The following is a 26,109-nucleotide window of genomic DNA, read 5'->3' as shown; positions in this document are numbered from 1 at the left end:
CAATTACATAGGATGTTTTGAGATATTTAACTTTAAAATAAAAGAAAAAATACTAAACAAAATATAACTAAAGCATTTACAAAGATGTCCACAATTAAACACTGTATAAACCTTAGTGTACAATGATGATTTCATGAGTAAACACATTAATTTTTAATAAATATTTTAACTTATTCCACATGTTGTATGAAAAAGTTTTCCTGATGGATCTTGTTTTAATGGTCAATAATTCCAAGTGACAAACTTCAGTAATAATGTTTTTAAATTTTGAGAAAGAGGGGGAAGTATCAGATTTCCAATTTCTTGTTATAACTTTTCTAGCAACAGCTAGTATAGACCAAACCAGATGATATCTGATTTTTTAACACACACACTGGTGTCAGTGTGTTAAACAGAACCAAAGATTTAGAAAGTGTAAAATTATCTGAAAATAAAGCCTGAAGAAAGTTACTAATGCTGTCTCAATAATTTTTTAGAGCTGTGCAATCAAAAAATATGTGGGACCAATCTGCCTTCTTTTCTGTTTTACATCTTCAGCAAAAAATATCTTTCTTATTGATTTTACCCATTATATGAGGAGGATCTATACATAACTGTCAATGCAAATAATCTCCAATTTAAGTGAAGAAGATGTCAATATAGTTGATTCTAGTATTATTTATTATCTTGATCTTTAGGTTGATTATTGTTAATTGTAAAGAAATAATTCCAGTAGCTTCCAGGGTAGCTATTTGCTTCTTTTCTAATTATAGTATATATTTGTGAAAGTTTGCCTCTAATAGGAAATTTATGTTGTGTGGACAAAATCAAATAGTTTAATACTTTTGGTATATATTTTTTAATTATGGGTGACATTAGATCAAATTTATTTAGAAGAAACTGTCTGCAAGCTTATACTTCTAACCATAAGTTTTTATTTAATTCAAACTCATCTGTCAGATTATCTATAGATTTCAATTCATTTACTATAATCTAAAACCAATATATTGGATTCTTATTTTTAAATAGCAACATTTTTGCAAGATCAGAGGAGGATATAATTCCCCGTGTGAAGGCAATAAGAGAAAGAAGGAAAAACAAGCCTTATATGCTAGAAATGTATAAATAAAATTTCTAAAATTCTTTAAAAGAAGTAACATATAGCTAGATTTATAAGTTTGAGTGGTGTATGTAGTAAGAAAATCTTTTAACAACCATATAAATGAGTTATTTACTATTGATAATTTGTGAGTATTAAAAGTAGTACATAAATCAAAAGATAGTACCTCTAAATGTTTTTTTACATTTAGCAGTGTAATCTGTATCTATTAACAGAGTTATAGATTTAATTACAGATGAAACAGAGCGTAATTCCAAGTCTGGTAGACCTATTCCCCCAATAGACCAATGTCTCATGTGAGGAGCTAATGCCACTCTAGGTTTGTGTGGGAACCATAAGAACTTTAAGGTCAATGAATTTAAATTTTTTATTATTGATTTAGGAGGAGGTAAAGATAATGATTGTATAATATATAATATTTTTGGAAGTATTACCATTTTGATAATTGAGAGCCTCTCTTCCATTGTAAAAACATTTTGTTCCATTTACTTACAGTATATATATATATATATATATATATATATATATATATATATATAGATATAGATATATATATAGATATATATATATATTATAATATCTAAACTTTGATTGTAATTAAAGTGTATTATATCTTTAATCTTTTTAGTTAGTATTATTCCCCGGTATGTTATTTGCTCTGATTGTCCTAAATATTTGACAAACTTCTTATCTAATTTATAATTATTAGGATAAACAGAGAGTGTTTTTGTTTTATTGTTGTTAAAAATCAAGCCTGATTTCCTTTGAAAATTTTCCATAAGTCCAAAAATAACAGAAATGGAAGTATTATTTCCCTTCAGGGTAATACGAATATCATCAGTGAATAATTGTATTTTAGAAGTCACATTAGAACTTAAGTTAAAGCCCTCAATATCTTGTTCCATCCTTATTAAGTTAGCCCACGGTTCCATTATTAATGTAAAGAGTAAAGGGGATAGAGGACAGCCTTGTTTGGTCCATTTGAAAATTTGTATATTTTGATAAATATTAGTGCCTATTTTTATGTAAGCTTGACTTCTTTTGTAAAGATGTGAAATAAGGTCTATAAAATTACTAGGGAAGTTTAATTCTTCCATTACTAAGAATAAATAATCCCAATTAACTGAATGCAAGATGCAATTTATATCCAGACATATAGGTTCATAGGTTGGTACTAGGCTATCGGACCTAGGGCCTATACAAGCCTAGCCATAACAATTCCCTGGCTATTTCATCCCACAGTATTTACTTTCCTGGACCCCTGTCTAGCAGGGTGACTGACATGATCCCTGGGATGAATTTCCTATCTCCCATCCAATCATCAAGGTTCTTTTTGAAGAGGGCCAAAGAGATACTCTGATTGAAATGTATTCTCAGTCTATTCTAGAGTCTGGGGAGTCTCTGGGACAGGAACCTATCCCTCCAGCATGTTTTGCTCATTGTGATGACAAGGTTTAGATCCCTGGAGTGTGTGTCTCTGAGGGATTGGGATTTCTTAAAGTGTAGCATGTCCAACAGCTCAGGGTTTGACATGGCCTTGTATGTTAAGCAGAGATTGCCTCTGAGTAGACGATATGCGACATAGTATAGGTGGAGTTTTTTTAGATGGTCAGCATAGGGCATCTGCTTTAGGCCTGTGATTCTTTTAGTGAGGTATTTCTGCGGCCTTTCCAGTTGTTGCAGATGTCTTGAGAGGTACATACCAAATGGGGCATTGTATTTTATAATGGGTCTAATGATGGATGAGTACAGTGAGACAAGGACCTTCTTTTGTCTGAATGAAAAGCCTTTAGTGATGAGGTGTGCCACATAGAAGGATTTCCTGACTGTTGTGGTGATGTGGTTATCGAAGGTGAGACCACTGTCCCCCTGTGTCCCTATGTCTCTTATCACACTTTCTGTGTTTAGTGTACTGCCACCTATGTGGTAATTCATGTGTACATGTTTTTTCCTAAACGGGATAACTATACATTTCTTGGCATTGAGCTTGAGCCCATGGCTCTGGCACCAAGCATCTGTTTCTGTAAGGCCCTTTTGTAGAATATCCACATCATTTGGGGATTCAATAATGGCTCCCAGTTTGCAGTTATCTGCGGACCTTGTTAGCCAGAGTCCCTTAGTGTTGGCCTGTACTTCAGAGAAGTAGATGCCAAACAAGAGTGGTCCCAGGACTGAACTCTGAGGTACTCTACTTGTCAATTGTCCTGGAGCTGGATTTGGAGTTGGCTACTTTTACAGTGTAGGCTCTGTCTGTAAGCCAGTTGGCAACCCATCGAGTGATGTAGGGATTAATGCCCAACTTGGTATGTTTATCTAGGATTCCAGAGTGGGGGATGGTGTTGAAGGCCTTGGCAAGGTCCAGATAGGCTATGTGGATCACCTTACCCTTGTCCACAGCTCTGGAGACTGATTCAAAAAAGTCAATCAGGTTCAGGAGAAAAGATTGGCCCATCATGAATCCAAACTGTGTGGGGTCCAGTGTTTGTGTTTGAAGGTTGACAATGCCTTTGTTTATAAATTTCCATGATAATACATTCCATGGCCTTGCAGATCAGGCTCGTTAGACTGATGGGGTGGTAGTTCCTGGGATCCAAGGTGGATCCCCCCTTGTGGAGTGGGATAACTGTAGCTGTGTGCCACTTAGTGGGCATGAAGCCTGAGGTGAGGCTATGATTAAACATGACACTTAGGTGAGGTGCCAGTTCATTTTGTAGTTCATGTAGCACATAGGTTGGGATGTTGTCTGGTCCCATGGATGCTGTATTCTTAGCTTTGGAGAGCATGTTTTTTACCTCTGTGACCATTATAACCAGAATTTGGCAATCTTTTGGTATTGAGATGGGCCCTTTAGGGGGTGAGAGCAGGGTGAATTTTGCACTGAATCGATCTCCCAGAATATTGGCAATATCCTTGGGTTCAGTATATTTAATGCCATTCTGTTGTAGCTCAAAGTATATCTGAGCATTGCCATTTAGATTCTTGACATAGCTATAGAATGCCTTGTGGTTCTCTTTGGAATCTTTGGCAATTTTATTTTTGTAACTAGCTTTGGATGATTTTATGAGGGATCTCAGCTTCTTACTGAGGCTGTTAAGGCAGTTTTTTGCATCCTGGGATGTTTCTCTTTTCTGCAACAGTTTCTTCATTTTGTTGTAAAGTTTGTTTATGGCAAGGGACCACCAGATTGGCTTCCTTTTTTTTGGAGGAGAGTGTCTTGGTTCTTCTGGGGATGGCACGATTCATGCATGAGTGGATGTGCTCGTATAGTGCCTTAGTGTAGGATTCAGCAGTTGAACTTTCAGTTCCTGTCTGCATGGGTGTCATGACGTTTGTCACTTCTGACTTGAGTAGCATGAAGTTGGCTTTGGAGAAGTTTTTTACAGAGGTTTCCTTACTGGGGGTGGATGTCAAGGGTGATTAGCTTATGGTCACTCCTGAACAATGAGGAGGTGACCATAGGTATGGAGCGTTGATCTCCCATCTTGGTAATGACCAGGTCTAGAATATTGGAGCCCCAGGTGGGACTAAGGATTAGTTGATCTAGGGCATTGGAATTTATGAATTCCAAGAACAGTTGGGCAAAGGTGTTGGTACATGAGTAGTTTTCCCAGTTAATTGCAGGGTAGTTGAAATCACCCAGTATTAGGGTGTTTGGTTGTATCTAAATATTTTCCAGTATGTTTAGAAAAGTGTAGTGAGAATCTTGGGGCATGGTGGGGGATCTGTAGCAAGCTACAATTTGCATTGCAGTCTTACCTAGTATTAGTTGCACCTGGAGAATTTCAGATGCATTGTGTTGGGCAACTAGCCTGGTGTTGTGAATATCCTTGGTGAATATGGACACTCCTCTACCTTTAGTGTTTCGGTCCTGGTTTGGTGGCCGAAAAGTGTGGTAAGAGTTGTAGCCTGGTATTGCAGGGGTGCTCTCTGGAGCCTTAAACCAGGTCTCAGTTACTGCACAGATATCGATGTTCTCCATTTTTAGGAGTGCCTCGAGAGAGTGCATTTTGAGGTTTAGACTTCTAGCATTGAGTAGCATTACCTTCAGATTTTGCATGCTTGTACCTGTTATGGTGGTGGTTTTGTCCTTTGAAGTTTGCCTAAAAAAGGCACTATAGGGGGGGCAAGAGCCTTAGCCAGTAACCTGAATCCCAGGGGCGACAGGTGCAGACCATCTCTGGCAAAGCATCGTGGTCTGTTGATGATGTCATCACAGGCAGACAGATACTGGATCCCCTTTGAATGACACCAGAAGCTTAGCCAATTGTTGAAGTCAATCATTTTGTCTTTATACTGTGATATCATTCTGGGCAAAGGCAAGATGCTACAAAGGGCTAGGGTCATACCTGCCTGGGCCACATGATCCAAGAGCTCTTCCATGTCTCTTTTCATGTAGTCCAGGGAGGTACATCTCAAGTCATTCACTCCAACATAGACAATGACAGAGTCATATTTATACTTGTTGTGGAGTGATTTGAGTGCATGCGTTATGTGGTGGATCCTGACACCCGACAGGCAGCTGACTGTAATTTTCTCCTTGTTCAGCCTGGTGAGTGGGACATCAGTGTACCTGAATATAGAGTCACCTATGACTAAAGTGCTGGGTACATTGTCTTTCCTTAGGGGCTGTTGTTGGGTGGCACACTGGTGTTGTGAGCTATGTGACACTTTGCTTGTGATTGTTTTTTGTTTGCGTTTCAGCTTTGGAGGTCCTTGTTGCTTGGGCAGGTTACTGTAAAGGTCCTCCACATATATGGGTTTAGTGTTGCTATGTGTGGGTGTTGGTGGTGTGAGTTTAGAAGGGCTATGTGTTGCTTGATGTGTCGTACAGTTGTTAACCTTCTCCTCTTGACTGTCTAGCACAATCTTGAGTGGAGAGAGCTTTGTTTCCAGTTTGGCTATGTAAGTGCATCTCTCACAGGTTGTAGTGTTGGGTGGTAGGAGGAGAGGGTTGTCTGTGTACATGAGGCAATTGCTGCATTGCCCCAGTATGCCCAGATTCACCAGGTGGACAGGAGAAATCACCAGAAGTTGACCCTTGGACATGCCTGGTTTGGTGCATTTTTTTTTTTGTAAAGTACAAGAGCTGTTTTCCCTTACCTTAGCAAGGTACTAGTGCCTATGATTAATTTCTCCTTACTAACAAGGAGAGTTGAGTGATTGTATCAGTTTAAGACTTCCTAGTGTTTTCCAGCAGGTTTTAAAGCAAGTGCTAGTCACAAGGATGCTTAAAGGTATCATGAAAAAATTGGTTTATCCTAAACACTGCAGTGTGCACTAGAGGAGTTAGATGTGAAAGTAGGTAACTGAAGTTTTACCTGTCTAAAAAGTTAAGTTTTAGGGGAGAGTCACTATTTTTAAAACAGCAAGATAGATTGAAAGGGGATGGTCACATTTGTATTCTGGTACTCTGGAATACAATAGGATGGTCAATAAATTTAAATAGTTGAAGGGGAGTGATTTCACAAAGTGATAATTTTGTGCTTACTCACACGTTAATTTTTTTTTAATTTTTAGCAGAATCAGATAGTGCTATAATTTGTTTTATGTTATTGTATGCATTTCTATTTACAATTTATGAACATTTTGAAGCAACATCTGAATCACATAAAATGTACAAAAAAGGGGAAATTACCATATTTTTTCACTATGTGCTACATTTTCACATTAACTAAAGCTATTTGAAGTATCCAATGTGTGCAAAGTGTTGTCAAGTGTGTGCATTATTACAGTATAGTCATTTCCCAAAGTACAGCCATTTCAAAGAATATTTCACAAAGTACAGTCTTTCAAAGAGTTTATTGTGCACCTAAATATTATTAAGTACCTGTTGTGTGTGTGTGTGTGTGTGTGTGTGTGTGTGTGTGTGTGTGTGTGTGTGTGTGTGTGTGTGTGTGTGTGTATGTGTGTGTGTGTGTGTGTGTGTGTGCTCATACATAATTATAAGGGCCATATTTGCATTGTGTTTAAGCATAATTTGCTGGCATGGCAGAAGAATTTTGCAGACCAAGTCCCCTTGTGTTTGATAACAATATTGCAGAAAACTGGGGAGTGTTTGAGCAAGAGTACAATATTTTCATACAGGCTGTTTTTTCTGATGAAGACGCATGCATAAAGGCATTTATTTTGCTTAATTTAACTGGTTCAGAAGTCATTGAAAGAGAGTGTTCATTTGTGTATGGACCTGCTGTGTATGCAGGGGAGGGGGAAAACTGCCATATAGTGGTACCAGATGAAACGAGGGAATACCCTGCTTGTTTAAAGTGCAAATTTAGAGAAATGTATGACCCTCCCAAATGAATATTACAATGTAAAGACACTTATTTTATACAAGGAATCAAAAGCCTGGTGAATTTTTTGCAGCATACATAACTGATTTGAAAAACAAGGCTAAAATGTGCAGATTTGGTAATCTAAGAGATGAGTTAATAAAAGACAGGCTTGTGTGTGGTATTAATAATGATTTAGTGAGACAAATTTTGCTTTGAGACAGTGATTTAACTTTGAATAAGGCCATAGAGATTTTTCAGATATATGAGCTCACAGAAAAACACACAAATATGCTTTCCAATGAGAAAACCATGCACGTGGCTTCTTCTACTGTCAATATAGATAGTATGCAGTACGAGGTCAAAAGATATAGGCCAAAAGGTGTGGCTGCTTCAGTGAAATCCCAAGCCTTTCTAGCAAATTCCAGAGTAGCTCCAGTATAACCCAGAGCATGCTCAGTGAAGCACAGAAGTGACTAAAAAAAACTGTAGCTGTCCTCATAGTCAACTGTCGTCATTGTGGTGGTAACCATGAAAAGTGCTTAGCTTTTGATCAGCAGTGACACAAATGTAAAAAGTGGAATCATTTCAAAAGACTGTAAATCTAAACAGGCTAATTCTTTATTAGAAGAGAACATTCAAAGAGACAAGTTGAGCAATTAGAAAGCTGTGACCCTACTTTTTATGTTGCTGATGTGTCTGTGCTTGGTGAAACAGTCAGTACAGTAGATTTCTTGGCAAAGAATGACATTTTATGTACTGCTAGGATTAACGGGAGACCTATAGAGCTCAAAGTTGATACTGATTCAAAGTGTAATGTTATATCAGCAGAAACATTTGCCAAAGTAAAAGCTGGTGAAAGGCTTGATTTGGCAAAGTGTGTGAAGCTTGTTGCTTATGGTGGTGAAGAAATTCAAACCGAAGACTCAGTAATACTTTCATGTTACTCTGCAGGGAACAGCTATTACTTGCAGACCTATGTAGTCAAGAGACATGTGCAGTCATTATTAGGCCTCAGAGAATGTTTGAAAATGGGACTGCTTTCATTTAATAAGGAAGTCCACCATGTAAGCTTGAAGGATAGCAGCTCAAATTTCACCCAGACTATTTTTGTCTCTCTATGCTGATCTTTTTGAAGACAAGTTAGGCAAACTCCCAGTTGTGTACTCCATGAATCTAGACCCTGAAGTAAGCCCAGTTATCAGACCAACACAGAAATTTTTGATAGCTATGCAGAACAGAGTCAAGGCTGAGCTAGACAGAATGGTGCAGCAAGGAGTAATTTGTCCATTTGAAGTACCAACTGAATGGGTATCCTCCATGATTGTAGCTCAGGAGAAAAGCTCAGATGATATTAGAATATGTATTGATCCAAGCTATTTCAAAAGCACTAAAACGACCCCATCATCTAATTGGCACAGTCAAAGAAGTTGCTGTTCTTATGCCAAATGCCACTGTTTTAAAGTTAATTTTGGAAAATTTTGCTCAATCGAAAATCTTCATTGCCAACCACTTTCTGTACATCATCTTGAAAGTATGGATTTTTGAGAATGCCATTTGGAATAAATTCTACCAGTGAACTCTTTCAGCATGCGATGGAACAATTTTTTTGTGGCCATCCATGTGCTATTATAGAAGATGATATTCTTGTAGGAGGCAATGGTGAAGTTGAACATGATAGAAATCTCAAGGAAGTTCTAGAAAGAACTCATTAAGTGAATCTTAAGCTGAATCCTCAGAAATGCAAATTCAGGCTACGAAAAGTTACTTATGTTGGTTATTAGTTTACCTGTTCAGGCTTACAACTAGATCCTTCCAAACAAATGTCAATTCTTGAGATGCTAACGCCAGATAATGTCCAAGCCCTACAACATTGTCTTGGCATGGTGAACGAACTAGACAAGTTCATTCCAGACTTGAGTTAACTTTCAGCACTGCTCAGAGAGCTGACACGTAAAGATATAACCTGGTCCTGGTCAGAACAACACCAAAGAGCATTTTATGTCTGAAACAGAAAATTGCCAGTCCACCTGTTTTAAGATACTATAATGTTTACAAACCAGTAACTATTTCCTGTGATGCTTCTAAGTTTGGTCTTGGTGTAGTCATTCTTCAAGAGGGTAGACCATTAGCCTATGCAGTGAGGACTCTAACCCAAACCGAGATGCAGTATGCTCAGATTGAGAAGGAACTCTTGGCAATTGTGTTTGCATGTTCGAAGTTCCATGATTATATTTATGGCCAACCTATGCAAATTGAGACTGACCACCAACCTTTAGTCACTATTTTGGAAAAGCCAATGCACACAGCTCCTGCTAGCTTGCAACACATGGTGCTCAAATTGCAAATGTACAATTTCAATCTTGTTTACACAAACGTCAAACTTCTTTATTTTGCTGATACTTTATCCAGATTGCCTAGAAAATAACACTGAACAGTACAAGAATGAGAAACCTGATTCTGAAGTCATGGAAATGAGAAATTTTTCTTCCACATGTCTTAATGAGCTTAGAACTCACACAGCTTCAGATCCAGTTCTCCAGAAGATTAACTACTCACCTTCAATACAATCTTGTTTACCAGTAGAAGTGCAACAGTATTTTCCTTACAGAGATGACATTTTGTCTGACCATGGTATCATCATGAAAGACCCAAAAGTGATTGTTCCAAAATCCTTGCAACAAGAGTACATTAAGATCCTGCATCGTGGCCACCCAGGAACTGATTCTACTTAAAGAAGGATGAGGGGACTAATATTTTGTCCTTCTATGTAAAAAGATATTGAGACTGTACTTTCATCTTGTTCTGTTTGTAATAGTACTAAACTGCATCAGCAAAAAGAAACACTTCAGCTGAGACAGATTTCTGAACTACCTTGGTCGACAGTAGCCAATGACATTTCCGAATGGAATGGTCAGCATTACTTGGTATTAGCAGACTCTTATTCAGATTGGTTTGAGTTTGAACTCCTTCCTAACCTAACTTCCAATAGTGTCATTACTAAGTTGAAAAGACATTTATCTGTCCATGGTAGTCCACACAAACTCATTTCTGACAATGGTGCACAGTGTACAATTCAGCAGTTCAAAACATTTGCTGACACGTGGGACTTTGTTCATATTACCAGTACTCCTGAATATCCGCAATCAAATGGTTTGGCAGAAAATGCAGTTCAAAGTGCAAAACAGCTGTTAGAGAAATCGAAATGAGTCAATGACAATATTTTTCTAAATCTCCAGAATCTCAGAAACATTCCTCGAAATAATCATCTTGGTTCACCTGCTCAGAGAATTTTGTCAAGAAAAACCAGAACCACGTTATCAATCAGTAGCAATTTGTTGGTTCCATGTGCTAAGAACAACAAAGCAGTGAAAGCTTAACTCCTGGAAAAGTGTTTGTCCCAGAAGTCCTATTATGATAAGACCAGCAAACCACTCAATCCATTACAAGAAGGGGAAATAGTGAGGATGCGACAACAGAAGGTTTTGATCGGATTGGATTTGTGAAAAAGTTTGTGTCACGAGCCGAGATCGTACATTGTGAAATTGTAAGGAATAGAATTTAGGCAGAATCAGAAACATTTGTTACCGGTGTCTGAGCTAGTGTTATATAATCCTGCCTGTGATAAAGACTTTAGTTCTCAGAGTGACTTATATAATGTTCCAGTTCCAGAGGACATTCCAGCAGATATCCCTGTTCCTGAGAATATCCCAAAGAGTCCTAAAGCAGAAAATTCAACTATGTCTGTCCCTGTTGCTAACCTAGTCCTAAATATTACATTACAAGATCAGGTCCCATTTCCAGACCTAGCTCTAGATACATGGCAACCTGGACATGAATGTTGTTTTGTCTCTTATTGTCTGTATAATTTGCATGCCTATTCAAATGTCATTATCATTGCAAGACAGCTCAGTAAAGTGGGAGGATGTAGATCAGAGTGTGTGATATACCTTTAAGAAGCTTTCCAGTCAGAACGCATGTGCAAGCAAGAGTGCCATTTTGTAGTGAGCAGTCAAGATGTAAACACACGTGTACTAGTCAGTTTGTTTAAGTTTAATGTTACCATTCACCATCCAGATGTGTTTGTGTGTAATAAACTACTTGTGTTTGTATGGAATAAACTACTTAAATGAATACCCAGCCATACCTCTCAACCTCTTAGAGCAAAAAATCTGGGCAAAAGCCATAAATGATGTTGAGATAATGGCCCAAAAATAGGAACAATTTTTAAATATTGCTCTTACAAACTTAGAAATAATATAGAACAACAGGTTTTCCATCAACATGAATTTTCTGAAAGGTATGAAGTCTGAAACTCAAATATCTATCATTTTCTGACTTAAATCTTCAATGATTTGCAAGAAAACCACAATTTTATGAAAAATGGACCAAAAGTATGTGGCAAAAATCTAGACATTCTGTGAAATCTGTACAGTTGAGAGGTGTTTACCCAGTTTCATCATCTTATTCAAGTACACAAGATGAGCAACAGCTGCACCAGCCCCTAGCATTATCTCAGTTAAAATTTTCAAGTTTCTACTCCAATGCTTCAGAGTATTGAGGGAAAATCAGAGTGTAGGGTGTATGCATACTTTATACAGTTGTGATGTAGATCCACTATGTGGGATTGGCTAATTATGTTGCAGTTCATCTGCTTAAGATATAACTGACATGATTTAAAGGATGTACTTTATTACACGATACGGTACTATGCGCAGCATCACTTAGCATAGCTTATTCAGTACTATATGATATTAATTGAATATATCCAATTTTCATTCATAGTTGGCTATTTATTAAATGTCACATGTGTGGTCTAGTCATGCGAACACACTAAGCTATGTTCAAACTCTTTGCAGTAAACAGTACACTGTGCAAATGCACACACTGAGCATGAAAAATCCATTGGGAATATAAACATTGCGTAGGAGCCGACATGATGTGGGTATGCGGACTCATTTGCTCCCTTTACCGATTCAACAAACGCATGCCATTTACCCCTCATTTGCATAAATATTCATGCTGACAACCTGGAAACTACATGGTTCATATCTATGTAAGCTGGGTAACAGCAAAAATGTACCATTGTACAGACTCAATGTAAGGCACTACAGTACATTTGTGTAAAGTACAATATAAATATTATTTTTACAATTTTTTTCTGTTAAGCATGTTTGCACACTGTGGCGCACAGTACAACATGTGGAAATTATTAAAAAAAAGAATATTCATTTCACATATTCCTACCTTTTTCAGGCATCCACAATGTATGTTTTGAACATTTAATTTTCTGATCTAACTTTTTCAGGGAATTTATGTCCATATTTGTAGACTTTTACATCCTGTTTTTCCATGTAGACTCCTGTACATGGAAAATTTCTGCATGCATTACTAACACGGACACAAAGTCTACACAGATGTCTTCCAGGTAGTTGAATCACTTCACCTGGCTAATTTACATGAAGTTTATCTGCTTAAGCCTAAATTTGCATTGCATGGATGTTTCCCTATTTCTGCGTGCTTGTGTATCATTAAGAAGGGTTTACTGAATCTAAAACTGTTTGTGCTCATGTACACATTGCGGTGCAATGTGTACACAAAAAAAATCACGTAAACTTTTCTGAATTCCCCCTACTATCTACCAGAATTATCTTAAGAGTGTTTAAATAAAACTTTTCATTCTCAGCTGATTGAAAAATTATGACAGTCTTCAATATCAACTGCCAGATGCTGTCTCTCTATAACATACACTAATTCTCAAGAAACTGGGGGATGGAACAACCTCAATGTCAATAAACCTAAAAGATTTTAACCAATGTCTGCAGGTGTCTATATGTTCAGAGTATTGCGGCAGATTCCAAAAGATTAACACGAGGTGTACACCATGTGGTAACTTACCAGAATTCAAGAATTGCCCTTTTACTCAGAAAGGGTACACAAAGTATGTACATAATGTACATTTTGTGGTAACCTTTATAACTGCCCCCTTTATATTTTGATTGTCTGTGATACCCACAAATACAGCCCCACCCCTACACACACACATTATAAACCAAAGCCATGGTATCATAAGCATTTCATTAGAACTTGTCAATTGTTGTTGCTTTTTTTGGGGGGGGTTTGTTTTGGTTTTTTTTTTGTATTTTGATTCTTTTTCCAAGTATATTTACAGTAAACACACAAACCACACTTGGGACAGTTTTTTGTTGCTTCTCTGGTCTTCTGGAAATCTGAGTAACTCCTTTTTTCTCTCAATTGATTTACTGAAACTTTTAACAACAAAACATTAATATAGGATAAAATAAATATTATAAAACAAATATGCATATCTAAAAGAACAATAATAAACAACATCTAAAATAACTGTTTACAATGGTGTCTACTATAAAACAAAGCTTTGTAAACAGAAAAAGAAATGTGATGAGTAGTTGTTAGTTAATTATTAAAGTCTGTTTATCCAGCAGTTCTTTGAATTTCAACCATATATTATATGAAGAGGTGATTCTAGATGTTCTTGTCTTGATCATGATAAGTTCAATATGACAAACTTCAGTTGCCCAGTGTACAAATTCCTTCATAGTAGGAGTAGTCTGATTCTAGCAATTCTTGGTGATGACTTTTCTCACTAATGTTAAGATACTCCATAAAAGAGGATATTTTATTTTCCTGACACAAGTGGGAATAGGTGTATTCAAATAAAATAAGAGATTTGGTCAGTATAAATGTATCATTAAAAACAGACTGTAAGAGAGAATTCATATTATTCCAATATATTTTAAATTTTATGCATCTGTTAGATAATTTATCATATCCATGAAATTGGCTGCCTTTTGAAGCTTACAACTGATCTTACTCTAACACATACAACACCCTGGAATTCAATATCCTCTGTGTAGTCTTTGCACAAAGCCTACATGGAGTTTAAGTTTTTGCACTTTGAACAGCAGCGCTTAATGAATATTCATGCTGCAGCTCACCTCAGCTGTCTATCGGGTGCCAGAATTCGACACATAACACACGCACCCAGGTCACTCCACAACAAGTACAAGTATGACTCTGTCATTGTCTATGTGGGTGTGAATGACCTGAGGTGCATCTCCCTGGACTACATGAAAAGAGACATAGTGGAGCTCTCGGATTATGTGTCCCAGGCAGGTATGACCCTAGTCCTGAGCAGCATCCTACCATCGTCCAGAATGATACTGCAGTACAAACAAAAAATGATTGACTTCACCAGTTGGCTAAGTTTCTGGTGTCATTCTAAGGGGATCCAGTCTCTGTCTGCCTGGGATGACATGATTGATAGACCTCGATGCTTTGCCAGAGATGGCCTGCATCTGTCACCCCTGGGTTTCTGGGTACTTCCTAAGACTCTTGCCACCCCATAGTGCCTTTTTAGGTGGTGTTCCAAAGACCAAATTACCACCATAACAGCTATAAATAAATGCAATGTGAGGGTCATGCTGCTCAATGCTAGAAGTCTAAATCTTAAGATGCATTCGCTTGAAGCAATCCTCAAAATGTAGAACATCAATAGTTGTGTTGTAATGGAGACCTGGTTTAAAGCAGCAGAAAGCACCCCTGCACTACCAGGCTGTAACTCATTCGACACATTTTGGTCCCAGAAAAAGGACTGAAGCTCCAAAAGTGGTGGTGTCTCCATATTCATAAAGGATATGCACACCACCAGAATACTAGCCCAGCATAATGCATCTGAGATCCTCCAGGTACAACTAACATTGGGTAAAACAATGATTCAGTTCATAGCCTGCTATAGGTCCCCAAACATGTCCCAAGTCTCTCACTCCACATTCCTAAGCACCCTGGAAACTATTAAGAACCAACCCAACACTGTCATACAAGGTGACTTCAACTACCCCTCCATCAACTGGGAAAACTACTCATGCACCAATGCACTGGCCCAAGACTTCCTGGAATTCATCAGTTCCAATGCCCTGGGCCAGCTCATTCTTACTCCCACTAGAGGAAGCAACATCCTTGACCTGGTTATTACTAACATGGGCAACAATTGCTCTACACCAGTAGTCAATTCCTCCCTGGTTAGATCTGACCACAAACTAATGACCATGGAAATCCACATCTTAGCCACACCCCCTCAAAAGTATTAAAGGTTCATAGGTTCATAAGTAGGTACTAGGCTATTGGCCCTGGGGGCCTATATAAGCCTAGCCAAAAAAGTTCCCTGGCTTTTGCCACCCACGAAAGTTATTTTCCTGTGCCCCTGTCTAGCAGAGCCACAGAGGTGATCCCCTGGGTGAATTTCCTATTTCTCATCCAATTGTCGAGATTTTTCTTAAAGAGGGGTAATGAAGAGTTTTGCTTGACATGAATGGGTAGTCTGTTCCAGAGCATGGGAAGTCTCTGGGACAGGAATCTATCTATCCAGCATGTTCTGTTTATTGTGATAACAATGTATAGTTCCCTAGAGCATGTTGCTCAGAGAGACTGGGGTTTCTTTAAGTGTAGCATGTCCAACAGATCTGGGTTTGACATGGCTTTGTATGTTAGGCAGAGGTTGCCTCTGAGCAGGCAATAAGCGAAGGAGTAGAGCCAGAGTTTTTTGAGACAGTCTGCATATGGCATCTGTTTGAGGCCGGTAATCCTCTTAGTGAGGTATTTCTGTGGCCTTTCTAGTTGTTGTAGAAGTCTTGCGAGGTACATGCTGAACGGGGCATTGTACTCTATAATGGGTCTGATGACAGATGAGTAGAGAAGAACAATGACCTCTTTTTCTGGTGGTTAACCCATTTGTGATGAGGTGTGCCACATAGAAGGATTTCCTGACTACTGTGGTGATGTGATTATCAAAGGAGAGACTACTGTCCACCTGTGTTCCAAGGTCTCTTATCACATTTTTGGTGTTTAGTAGGCTACCACCTATGTGGTAGTTCATGGGTGCAGTGTTTTTCCCAAAGGCGATGAAATGCACTTCTTGGCATTGAGCTTGAGGCCATGACTTTGACATCAAGCATTAGTCTCAGTGAGCCCCCTTTGTAGAATATCCACATCATTAGGTGATTCTATTACAGCACCTAGTTTGCAGTCATCTGCAAACTTCATTAGCCAAAGACCTGCTGTATTAGCCTGGCCTTCTGAGAAGTATATGCCAAACAGGAGAGGACCTAGGACTGAGCCCTGTGTTACTCCACTTTTCACTGGTCTGAAGTTGGATTTGGAGTTGGTTACTTTCATTGAGTGGGTTCTGTCAGTGAGCCAATTGGCCACCCATCTTGTGACATAGGGATTTATGCCCAGTCTAGTGAGTTTATCTATAATTCCAGAGTGGGGGATGGTGTCAAAAGCCTTTACGTAGTCAAGATAGGTTGTGTGCACCACCTTACCCTCGTCCATGGCTCTGGTGACTGGTTCAAAGAAGTCAATCAGGTTTAGGAGACATGACCTACCTTTTACAAACCCAAACTGAGTGGGGTCCGGAGTTTGGAGGTTACCTATGTCCTTGTTTATAAGCTCCAAGATGATATGTTCCATGGCCTTGCAGACCAGGCTCATCAGGCTAATGGGGCAGCAGTTCTCAGGGTCTGTAGTGGTGTCCCCTTTGTGGAGTGGGATAACCATCGATGTGTGCCATTCAGTAGGCACAAAGCATGAAGTGAGGCTATGACTGAACATGGTACTTAGGTGGGGTTCCAATTTGTTCTGTAATTCAAGCAGAACGCAGCCCGGGGTGTTGTCAGGTCCCATGGATGCTGTATTCTTGGCTTTAGAGAGTGCGATCTTTACTTGTGCAGCCATGATTACTGGGGCTTTGCATTCTTCCGATATAGTGATAGGCCCTTTGGGGGGGGGTGAGGGAGGGTGAAGTTTGCACTGAACCTATCTGCCAGGATGTCGGCAATATCAGTTGGTTCTGTATATCTAGTGCCATTGTGCTGTAGCTCACAGCAGATCTGAGTGTTGCCATTGAGATTCTTGACATAACTGTAGAATACTTTGTGGTTGTCTTTAGAATCAGTGGTAATTTTATTTTTGGAACTAGCTTTGGAGGATTTTTTGAGGGATCTCAGCTTCTTACTGAGGCTGACCAGGGAGTTCCTGCAATCAGGGGAGTTTACTCTTTTTTGCAACAGCTTCTTCCTTGAGTTGTAGAGTTTGTTTATGGCAGGGGACCACCAGATTGGCTTCCTTTTTTTTGGAGGATAGCGTCTTGGTTCTTTTGGCGATGGCACAATACATGCACTCATGTATGTGCTCATACAGTGCATTTGTATAGGATTCAGAAGTCATACCTCTATTTTCCATCGGTATGGGTGTCATGAAGTTTGCCACTTCTGTCTTAAAAAGCATGAACTTGGCTTTGGAGAAGTTTTTTGGTGGTTTCCTTAATGGGGGGTGGAGGCAGGATAATTGATGTCTAAGGTGATTAGCTTGTGGTCGGATCTGACCAACGAGGAGTTGACCTCTGGTGTGGAATATCGGTTGCCCATATTGGTAATGACCAGGTCCAGGATATTGCTTCCCCTGGTGGGGGTATGGACAAGCTGATCCAGGGCATTGGAATTTATGAATTCTAGAAAGCGTTGAGCTTTTCCACCATGAAAAACTTCTCCAAAGTTCACTTTAGACTCCTAAAAACAGAGGCAGCTAACTTCTCGGCACCCATGCCAATGGAAAATAGTTGCATGACTGCTGAATCATGCAACAATGCACTGCATGAACATGTACATAAATGCATAGAACTAGCCATACCCAACAGAACCAAGATGCTCTTCAACCAAAAAAGGAAGCTAATCTGGTGGTCCCCTGCCATTAATAAACTGTATAACAGAAGGTAGAAACTGCTGCAGAAAAAGGTGAAGTCCCAAGACTGGAAAAATGTCCTTTTTAGCCTCAACAAAAAGTTGAGATCCCTCATCAAAACCTCCAAAGCCAGCTATGAAGGCAAAATTGCAGCAGACACTAAAAACAACCACAACGCCTTCTATAGTTATATCAAGAATCTCCACGGCAATACACAGCTTTACTCTGAGTTACTGCAGAAATGGTACCTCCTATACTGAGCCGACAGATATTGCCAACATACTGGCAAACAGATTTAGTGCCAACTTTACCTCTCTTTCCCCCCTAAAGGACCAATCTGAATACTGGAAGAATGCCAGGCACCCAGCATTACTGCAGTACAGGTTAAAGCTGCATTGTTCAAGGCCAGGAATACAGCTTCCATAAGACATGACAATGTCCCTGGCTATGTTCTACATTAATTACAAAGTGAACTGGCACCACATCTGTGTGCCCTATTCACTCACAGCCTCACCTCTGGCTTTGCCCCTACCAACTGGCGCATTGTTACAGTCATCACTCTCCATAAAGGAGGAGCGACTACAGACCCTGAAAATTATCACCCCATCAGCCTGATGAGTCTGATATGTAAGGCTATGGAGTGCATCATCATGGACCTAATTAACAAGGATATAGGGAATCTCCAAACTGTAGATCCCATGCAATCTGGTTTTGTGAAAGGTAGATCATGCCTGCTCAACCTGGTTGACTTCTCTGAGTCAATCACTAGAGCTGTGGATGAAGGTAAGGCAGTTCATACAGCCTACCTCGATCTGGCTGATACCATTTCTCACTCAAGAATTATTGACAAGCTCACCAAACTAGGCATCAACCCATATATCATTAGGTGGGTTGCAAATTGGCTCACAGATAGAACACACAATGTGAAAGTGGAGGACTCCCATTCAGATTGCTGATCAGTCATGAGTAGAGTCACACAGGGATCGGTCCTGGGGCCTCTTCTGTTTGGCATCTACTTATCAGAAGACCAGGCCAACACAGAGGGACTCTGGCTGACCAAGTTCACAGATGATTGCAAGCTGGGAGCCATTATTAACTCCCCAAGTGATGCAGACATCCTACAGAAAGGCCTCACTTAGAATAATGACTGGTGTCAAAATCATGGCCTTATGCTTAATGCCAAAAAAAAAGCATCGTCATCCCCTTTGGGAAAAATCAGTTCCCTCTAATTACCACATCGATGGGAGCCCAACAAACACTGAAGTTGTTATAAGAGATATGGGGACACAGGTTGACAGCAACCTCTCATTCAATCACCACATTGCCACTGTGGTCAGAAAGTCCTTCTATGTGGCACATCTCATTACCAAAGATTTTGCATCTAGGAAGAAAGAGGTCATCATTTCTCTCTACTCTTCCCTCATTGAACAATCATAGAGTATAATGCCCCATTTGGCATGTACATAGACACCTGCAACAGCTGGAGAGGCCACAAAAGTTCCTCATGAAGAGGATCCTAGTCCTTAAACACAGAATCAAAAAACTCCAGCTATTCTCTGTCTCTTATCGTCTACTAAGAGGCGATCTCTGCTTGACTTACAAAGTCATGTATGACCCAACACTGTTAGAAATGCTACATCTAAAGAAACCCCAATCCCTACACACCACACTCTCCAGAGGCTTCAACATCATTACCACAATCAGCAGAACATGCTGGAGGGACAGGTTTGTAACCCAGAGACTGCCCATGCTCTGGAACACACTTCCCATAAATGTCAAGCGGAGAACCTAACTGGCCCCCTTCAAGAGAAATCTTGCTGAGTGGATAGGAAATCAAAAGTTCATCCCATGATCACTCCAGTGGCTCTACTTGATAGAGGCACTGGGAACTAACATCGGGTGGCACAATGCCCTGGCACTTCTATGAGCTAGGCTTGTAAAGGCTGCAGGGCCATTAGCCTAGTACACACCTATGAACCTATGAAATGTAAACAAGCAGGAATTCATGGCCACCAGGAAACCATGTAAAGCAACATAGATAGTGAACTTAGATACAGCATAGCAAACCGGGTTAGTGGGATTGCATGGAATTCCACACAGACCACCAGAGTTTTTCATATATTAATGTACTATTTTTGTGGGGACAGGACAAGACAGTGTATGTGTACACTCCAGCATACTGGGCTAGCAGAATTGCTTGGAATTCCACAAAGACTGCCAGGGTTCTTTATATATTTATGTATTATGTTGTGGGGACAGGACAGGACAGTGTATGTGTACACTTCAGCATACTGGGCTAGCGGGATTGCATGGAATGCCACACAGGCCTCCAAGGTTTTTCATATATTAATGTATTATGTTATGTGAACAGGACAGACAGTGTATGTGTACACTCCAGCATACTGGGATAGCAGGATTGCACAAAATGCCACACGGACTACCAGGGTTTTTCATATATTAATGAATGTGTTGCAGGCACAGGACAGTACAGTGTGTAAAGTGCTGAGTACTGTGGAATCCTATTCCAGGCAGTCTGTACAAGTTGTGTCAATGATCTTTAAGGGTACATGGACTGCCATTTATAAGAAACAGTCATGGGAAGTATGTTTATCGAATAGGGACACACAGATGAAGTTTAGGGATGAACACTGGGAAGGACGACAGGTGAAACATTGTAATGTACTGCACATGAGGAAATTTTAAAGGAGGACAGTTGCAGCAGGAACACTAATCACAACTTCACATGGCACAATATGGATTGCACAGTGACAAATGTATATGATGTGACTATCAGACAAGGTGACATAACAGTGGGGAAGGTCTGTGTGATATAAACATCCAGCATGAACAATGGAGAGGACATGTATCAGACATGAACAATGGAGAGGACATGTATCAGACATGAACAATGGAGAGGACATGTATCAGACCTGAACAATGGAGAGGACATGTATCAGACATGAACAATGGAGAGGACATGTATCATACATGAACAATGGAGAGGACATGTATCAGACATGAACAATGGAGAGGACATGTATCAGACATGAGCAATGGAGAGGACATGTATCATGGATGTTAAATACAATTGGGGCCTGGTGCATATTCTGAAGATGTGCAAACTGATTCACCTGATTATGCCTGTATTGTCAGTAGAGGCCTCCAAAAAGTAGGACACAGATACAGGCTCATGGCCAACAGTAACACCATCACACACAGTCATGGACAATATCAGAATGGATATGCCACCAGTAAAACCCATGTCTCTGACACAAAATATGTGTTTCTGAGTAAGCACAGATGTTCTGCACCAGCACACTTGTACAACTATTAGGACATGTCAACAATCTATGAGTGTAATCAAGCACACTCTCCTGACACTAACATATGCTGAAGGTATGAGTAGACACACTTAACATTATGAGAACTATAGGCTAGTTGACTGATGTGCATGGCAGAGCAACATATGGCACAATCTGCACTGTCCTGAATGTAAACCATGCCATCAGCTGATGGGACACAGGATTTGTATGCCATTCTTGATGTCTGTAATTTCAATCATGGACAGGAAAGAGCCTAGTAGGCAGCCCTGATGTACACACTTGATCACTGGATGCAAGATATAGGTGACTTCACACATTTCTACATATTTTGATACCATGTATGTGATCCACTGTTCTATCCACTTGGTGATATAAGTGTTGATGGCCACATCTGTCATCGAGACGTGAATATCTCAGTGTGGACTCCTATCGACTGCCTTATCCTTTTCAAGTTCCACAGGATGATGCTGTTTGAGGATATTTGACAGATGTAACAGACATTGTTGTAGCATCAAAAACTCACACATGTCTGTTGCACACAGCCAGGATATTACTAGTGTCTATTTAGAGAAGGTCCATGATGACATGTTGGTATGCCTCACAGATCAGGAATGTCAGGATGTGTCTATACATACATGCATCAGGTGCTGTCCCCAGCCCACTCAAATGGATGCATGTCAATGTACACCCTTCTATGGGAATATAGTCCATCTGGAGGGTGTGTTGAAATGTGTTTCACACCATGTCATGTAGGTGTATGTCCTGAATCATGCTATAAGTGATCCATGATGTTGTCACAGCCCATTGTTCCTATGTAACAGGTCTGCAAGAAAGTAACAAAGTGCATACTGCCTATCTTGATCTGTCCTGGGGTTTATACATAATCACTACTCTGGTATAATTGACAAACTGTACCAGCTGATGATTAACACTTACATCACTAGATGGTTAACCAATGTCCTCACCAATAGACCACATACTGTGAATGTTGGTGAATCAACCTCTACTATTGCAGCTGTCACCACTGGTGTACCTCAGGGATCTGTGCTGGGCCCTATACTGTTTTAAATCTATTTCTCAACAGACAAGGCTACAAAATACGACCTGTAGCTTACCATGTTTGTTTATTCATGCATATTGGTTGCAATCATTGAGTCCACTAATGATGTGACTAGAGTAAAAGAGGAGCTAACACACACAAATGATTGGTGCCAAAGCCACATGGTCTACTAATAAATACAGAATGTGTCAGGATTTGTGCCTTATGCAAATTGGAATTTCCTGGTAAATACACCATTGACAACACTCCCCCTATGCTGAAACCAGTGGTGCAGGAATTGGAAATGCATATAGATAGCAATCTGAACTTTGACCAAGTGTCCACAGTGTTATAGAAAGGCTAGGTCATGCACCTCAGAAGTCAGGCCATTGTATCCAGATCTGAGGAGGATATAGCAGCACTGTACTCAATCCTCATCTGAAGACTAATACAATATAATGCTTCCTTTTGCATGTACCTCACCAGACACCTGCAGCATCCAGACAGGCTACAGGGGTTTCACACCAAGTATATACAGGTCCTACAAATCATGCCATGACATAAGTAGATATACTGAAAGCCATGTTCCTTAAATCTGTATTGGAAAGGATGAGGTGGCTTGTGCCTGGACTACAGTACATCTCTGACCTGCACTGATGTGTATACTGCACATCTGCAAATCAGCAGAGTCTGTTGAAAGGAAGATGGTAAAAGCAATGTCTCAGATGCTATCATGCTGTTATAAAATACTCTCTCTACTGTCAAGCAAGTGCACAAACATGCACACACACACACACACACACACACACACACACACACACAGGCGCGCACACACGCACACACACACATACACACACACGTACATGTACACGCACACACACACACACACACACACACACACACACACACACACATGCGCGCTCGCACACACGCACACACACACACACACACACACACACACACACACACACACACACACACACACACATGCACACACACAGTTGACACCAGAGAAAATAAAACCCCTACCTATCTAAGTACATATACTACAAAACACAGTACTTTACACAAGTGACATGGTACAAGTCTGAATTGGAGTGTCTCAGATAACACTTTATTGCTGATGATATCAGCAGTGTCTGACGAGGAAAATATAACAGTGCCCACATGCTGTTGTAAAATTCTCGTACTCTAATGTCAAACAAATCCAGAAACACACACACCCAGTTGACTGCAGTGAGAAGAGAATCCCTACCTATCTTATTACACAGTATTTTATGCAAGCACCAGCACCATGGCACAAGTCTGACTTATAGTGTCTCAGTCAACAATTTAGAGCTGATGATATCAACAGTGTCTGTTGAGGAGAAAATGTGTCCCACATGCTGATATAAAATGTTCTCTGTAATGTCAAGCAACAGCTCACACACACACACACACACACACACACACACACACACACACACACACACACACACACACACACATACACACTTGACTGCAGTGAGGATAAAACACCTACCTCTCTAAGGTACACAGACTACAGAACACAATACTTTACACAAGTGCCACAGTTCAAGCCTGACACTTTTTGCAAGAGCCGCAGCTCAAGTCTGACATGGAGTTTCTCAGGCAACATTTTATAGCTGATGACATTAGCAGTGTCTGTGAGGAGAATATAACAGTGTCCAACATGCTGGTGTAAAATGCTCTCTGCAATGCCAAGCAACTGTTGACACACACACAGCTGACTGCAATGAGAACAGAACCCCTAGCTATTTAAGTATACAAGCTATAGAACTCAGTAGTTTATACAACTGCCACAACACAAGTCTGTCTTTTACTTGGCTGCAGGTCAACTTATAGTGGATGACATCAGCAGTGCATGTTAGGGAGAAGATGTTGGGAGGCCTGCATGAAATGGGTCTGTAGGCATGTGCAAGTATCAAAATACTGTCCATTCATGGAATTGCAGGATTCACACTGGCTAAACACACACACACACACACACACACACACACACACACACACACTTAACTGCAGTGAGGACAGAACCCCTATCTATCAAAGTACACAGACTACAGAGCTCAGTATTTTATACAAGTGCCATGGCACAAGTCTGACTTTTATGTGGCTGCAGGTCAACTTATGGTGGATGACAGTAGCAGTGCATGTTGGAGAAAAGAATTTGGGTGACCTGTATAAAATGGATGTGTAGGCATGTGCAAGCATCAAAACGCTGTCAATCCATGAGATTGGAATGGTAACTGTAGGATACGCACTTCTGTTTTCTGGCTAGGCGCACACACACACACACACACACACACACACACACACACACACACACACACACACACACACACACACACACACACACACACACACACACACACACACACACACACACACATTTGACTGTAGTGAAAACAGAACTCCTACCTAAGTACATAGACTATAGAACAGAGTACATTACATAAGTGTCATGGCACAAGTCTGACTTTTATAAGACTGCAGGTGAACTTATAGTAGATGACACCAGCAGGCCATGTGGTAGACAAAATGCTTCATATATACATAGGAAGCTACTAGATTAATAGCCCTACAGTGTTTAGATGCCTAGCTGTGTAAAAACACAAGTACTCTTATTAAGCATAGTTGGATGATCATTGTTAGCAGAGCAATTTTGTGAGCAGCACCAATCGACCCTGTCCATGAGGGCACAGGTACGACAATGGAGGTGACTTTACATTCACTTAACCAGTACTCAAGGTTGTGCTTGAACAGGGTCATTAAGGAGCACTGATTCACATGCAATGAGAGCCTAATAGAGAGGAATGTGAGTCACTGTGGATATATCTATCTCCCCAGTGTGTTCTGTTTATGCCACAGGCTAGGTTGCAAACCCTGTGACAAATTATTCTTGCCTCATGTGATTTGCAGATGTGCAGCATTTCCAGTAGGGTATGGCCTGAAACTACTCTGTAGGACAGGCATAGGTCACCTCTCAGTAGCCTGCAAGATACTGAGTACAAGGACAGGTCTTTCAGTCTTTCCATGTATGTCATGTTTGAAGGCCCTGGAGTCTCGCAGGCACAACCCTGTGTTTTCTCCAATTGCTGCAGGTGTCTGGTGAGGTACAGATGGAAGGGAGCACTGTACTCAATTAGTGGTTTGATAAGGGTAGAGTACAGCAGAGGTATGACCACCCTGATCTTGGATGTCATGTCAATATGTATAATGTGCGCAATGCAGAATGTGCGTGTCACCACTATGGACGCATAGTGATGAAAGTGAAGATTGCTATCAACATGTGTTCTCAAGTCTCACAAGACTGTGTTTGAGCTTAGATATGTGCTATGTATACCATAATTAGCAGGGGCACGTCATTGACCAAGGGGACAATGAGACATTTGTATGCTTTAAGGTTAAGTCCATGAGTTTGGCACCAATCATTTGTGTGTGGCAGCTCCTTCCACAATATGTTACCATCATTGGCGACTCTATATTAGTGCAAACTTGGTAAAGCATAGGCCATCTACCATTGTCTGCACTTCATGGAAGTAGTTTGCAAACATTTGAGGGCCCAGCACAGGTTCTTGT

Source organism: Protopterus annectens, chromosome 15.part0, assembly GCF_019279795.1.
Source record: "Protopterus annectens isolate FY-2018-M chromosome 15.part0, PAN1.0, whole genome shotgun sequence".
NCBI lineage: Eukaryota > Metazoa > Chordata > Ceratodontiformes > Protopteridae > Protopterus > Protopterus annectens.
This window is presented reverse-complemented; position numbering follows the sequence as displayed.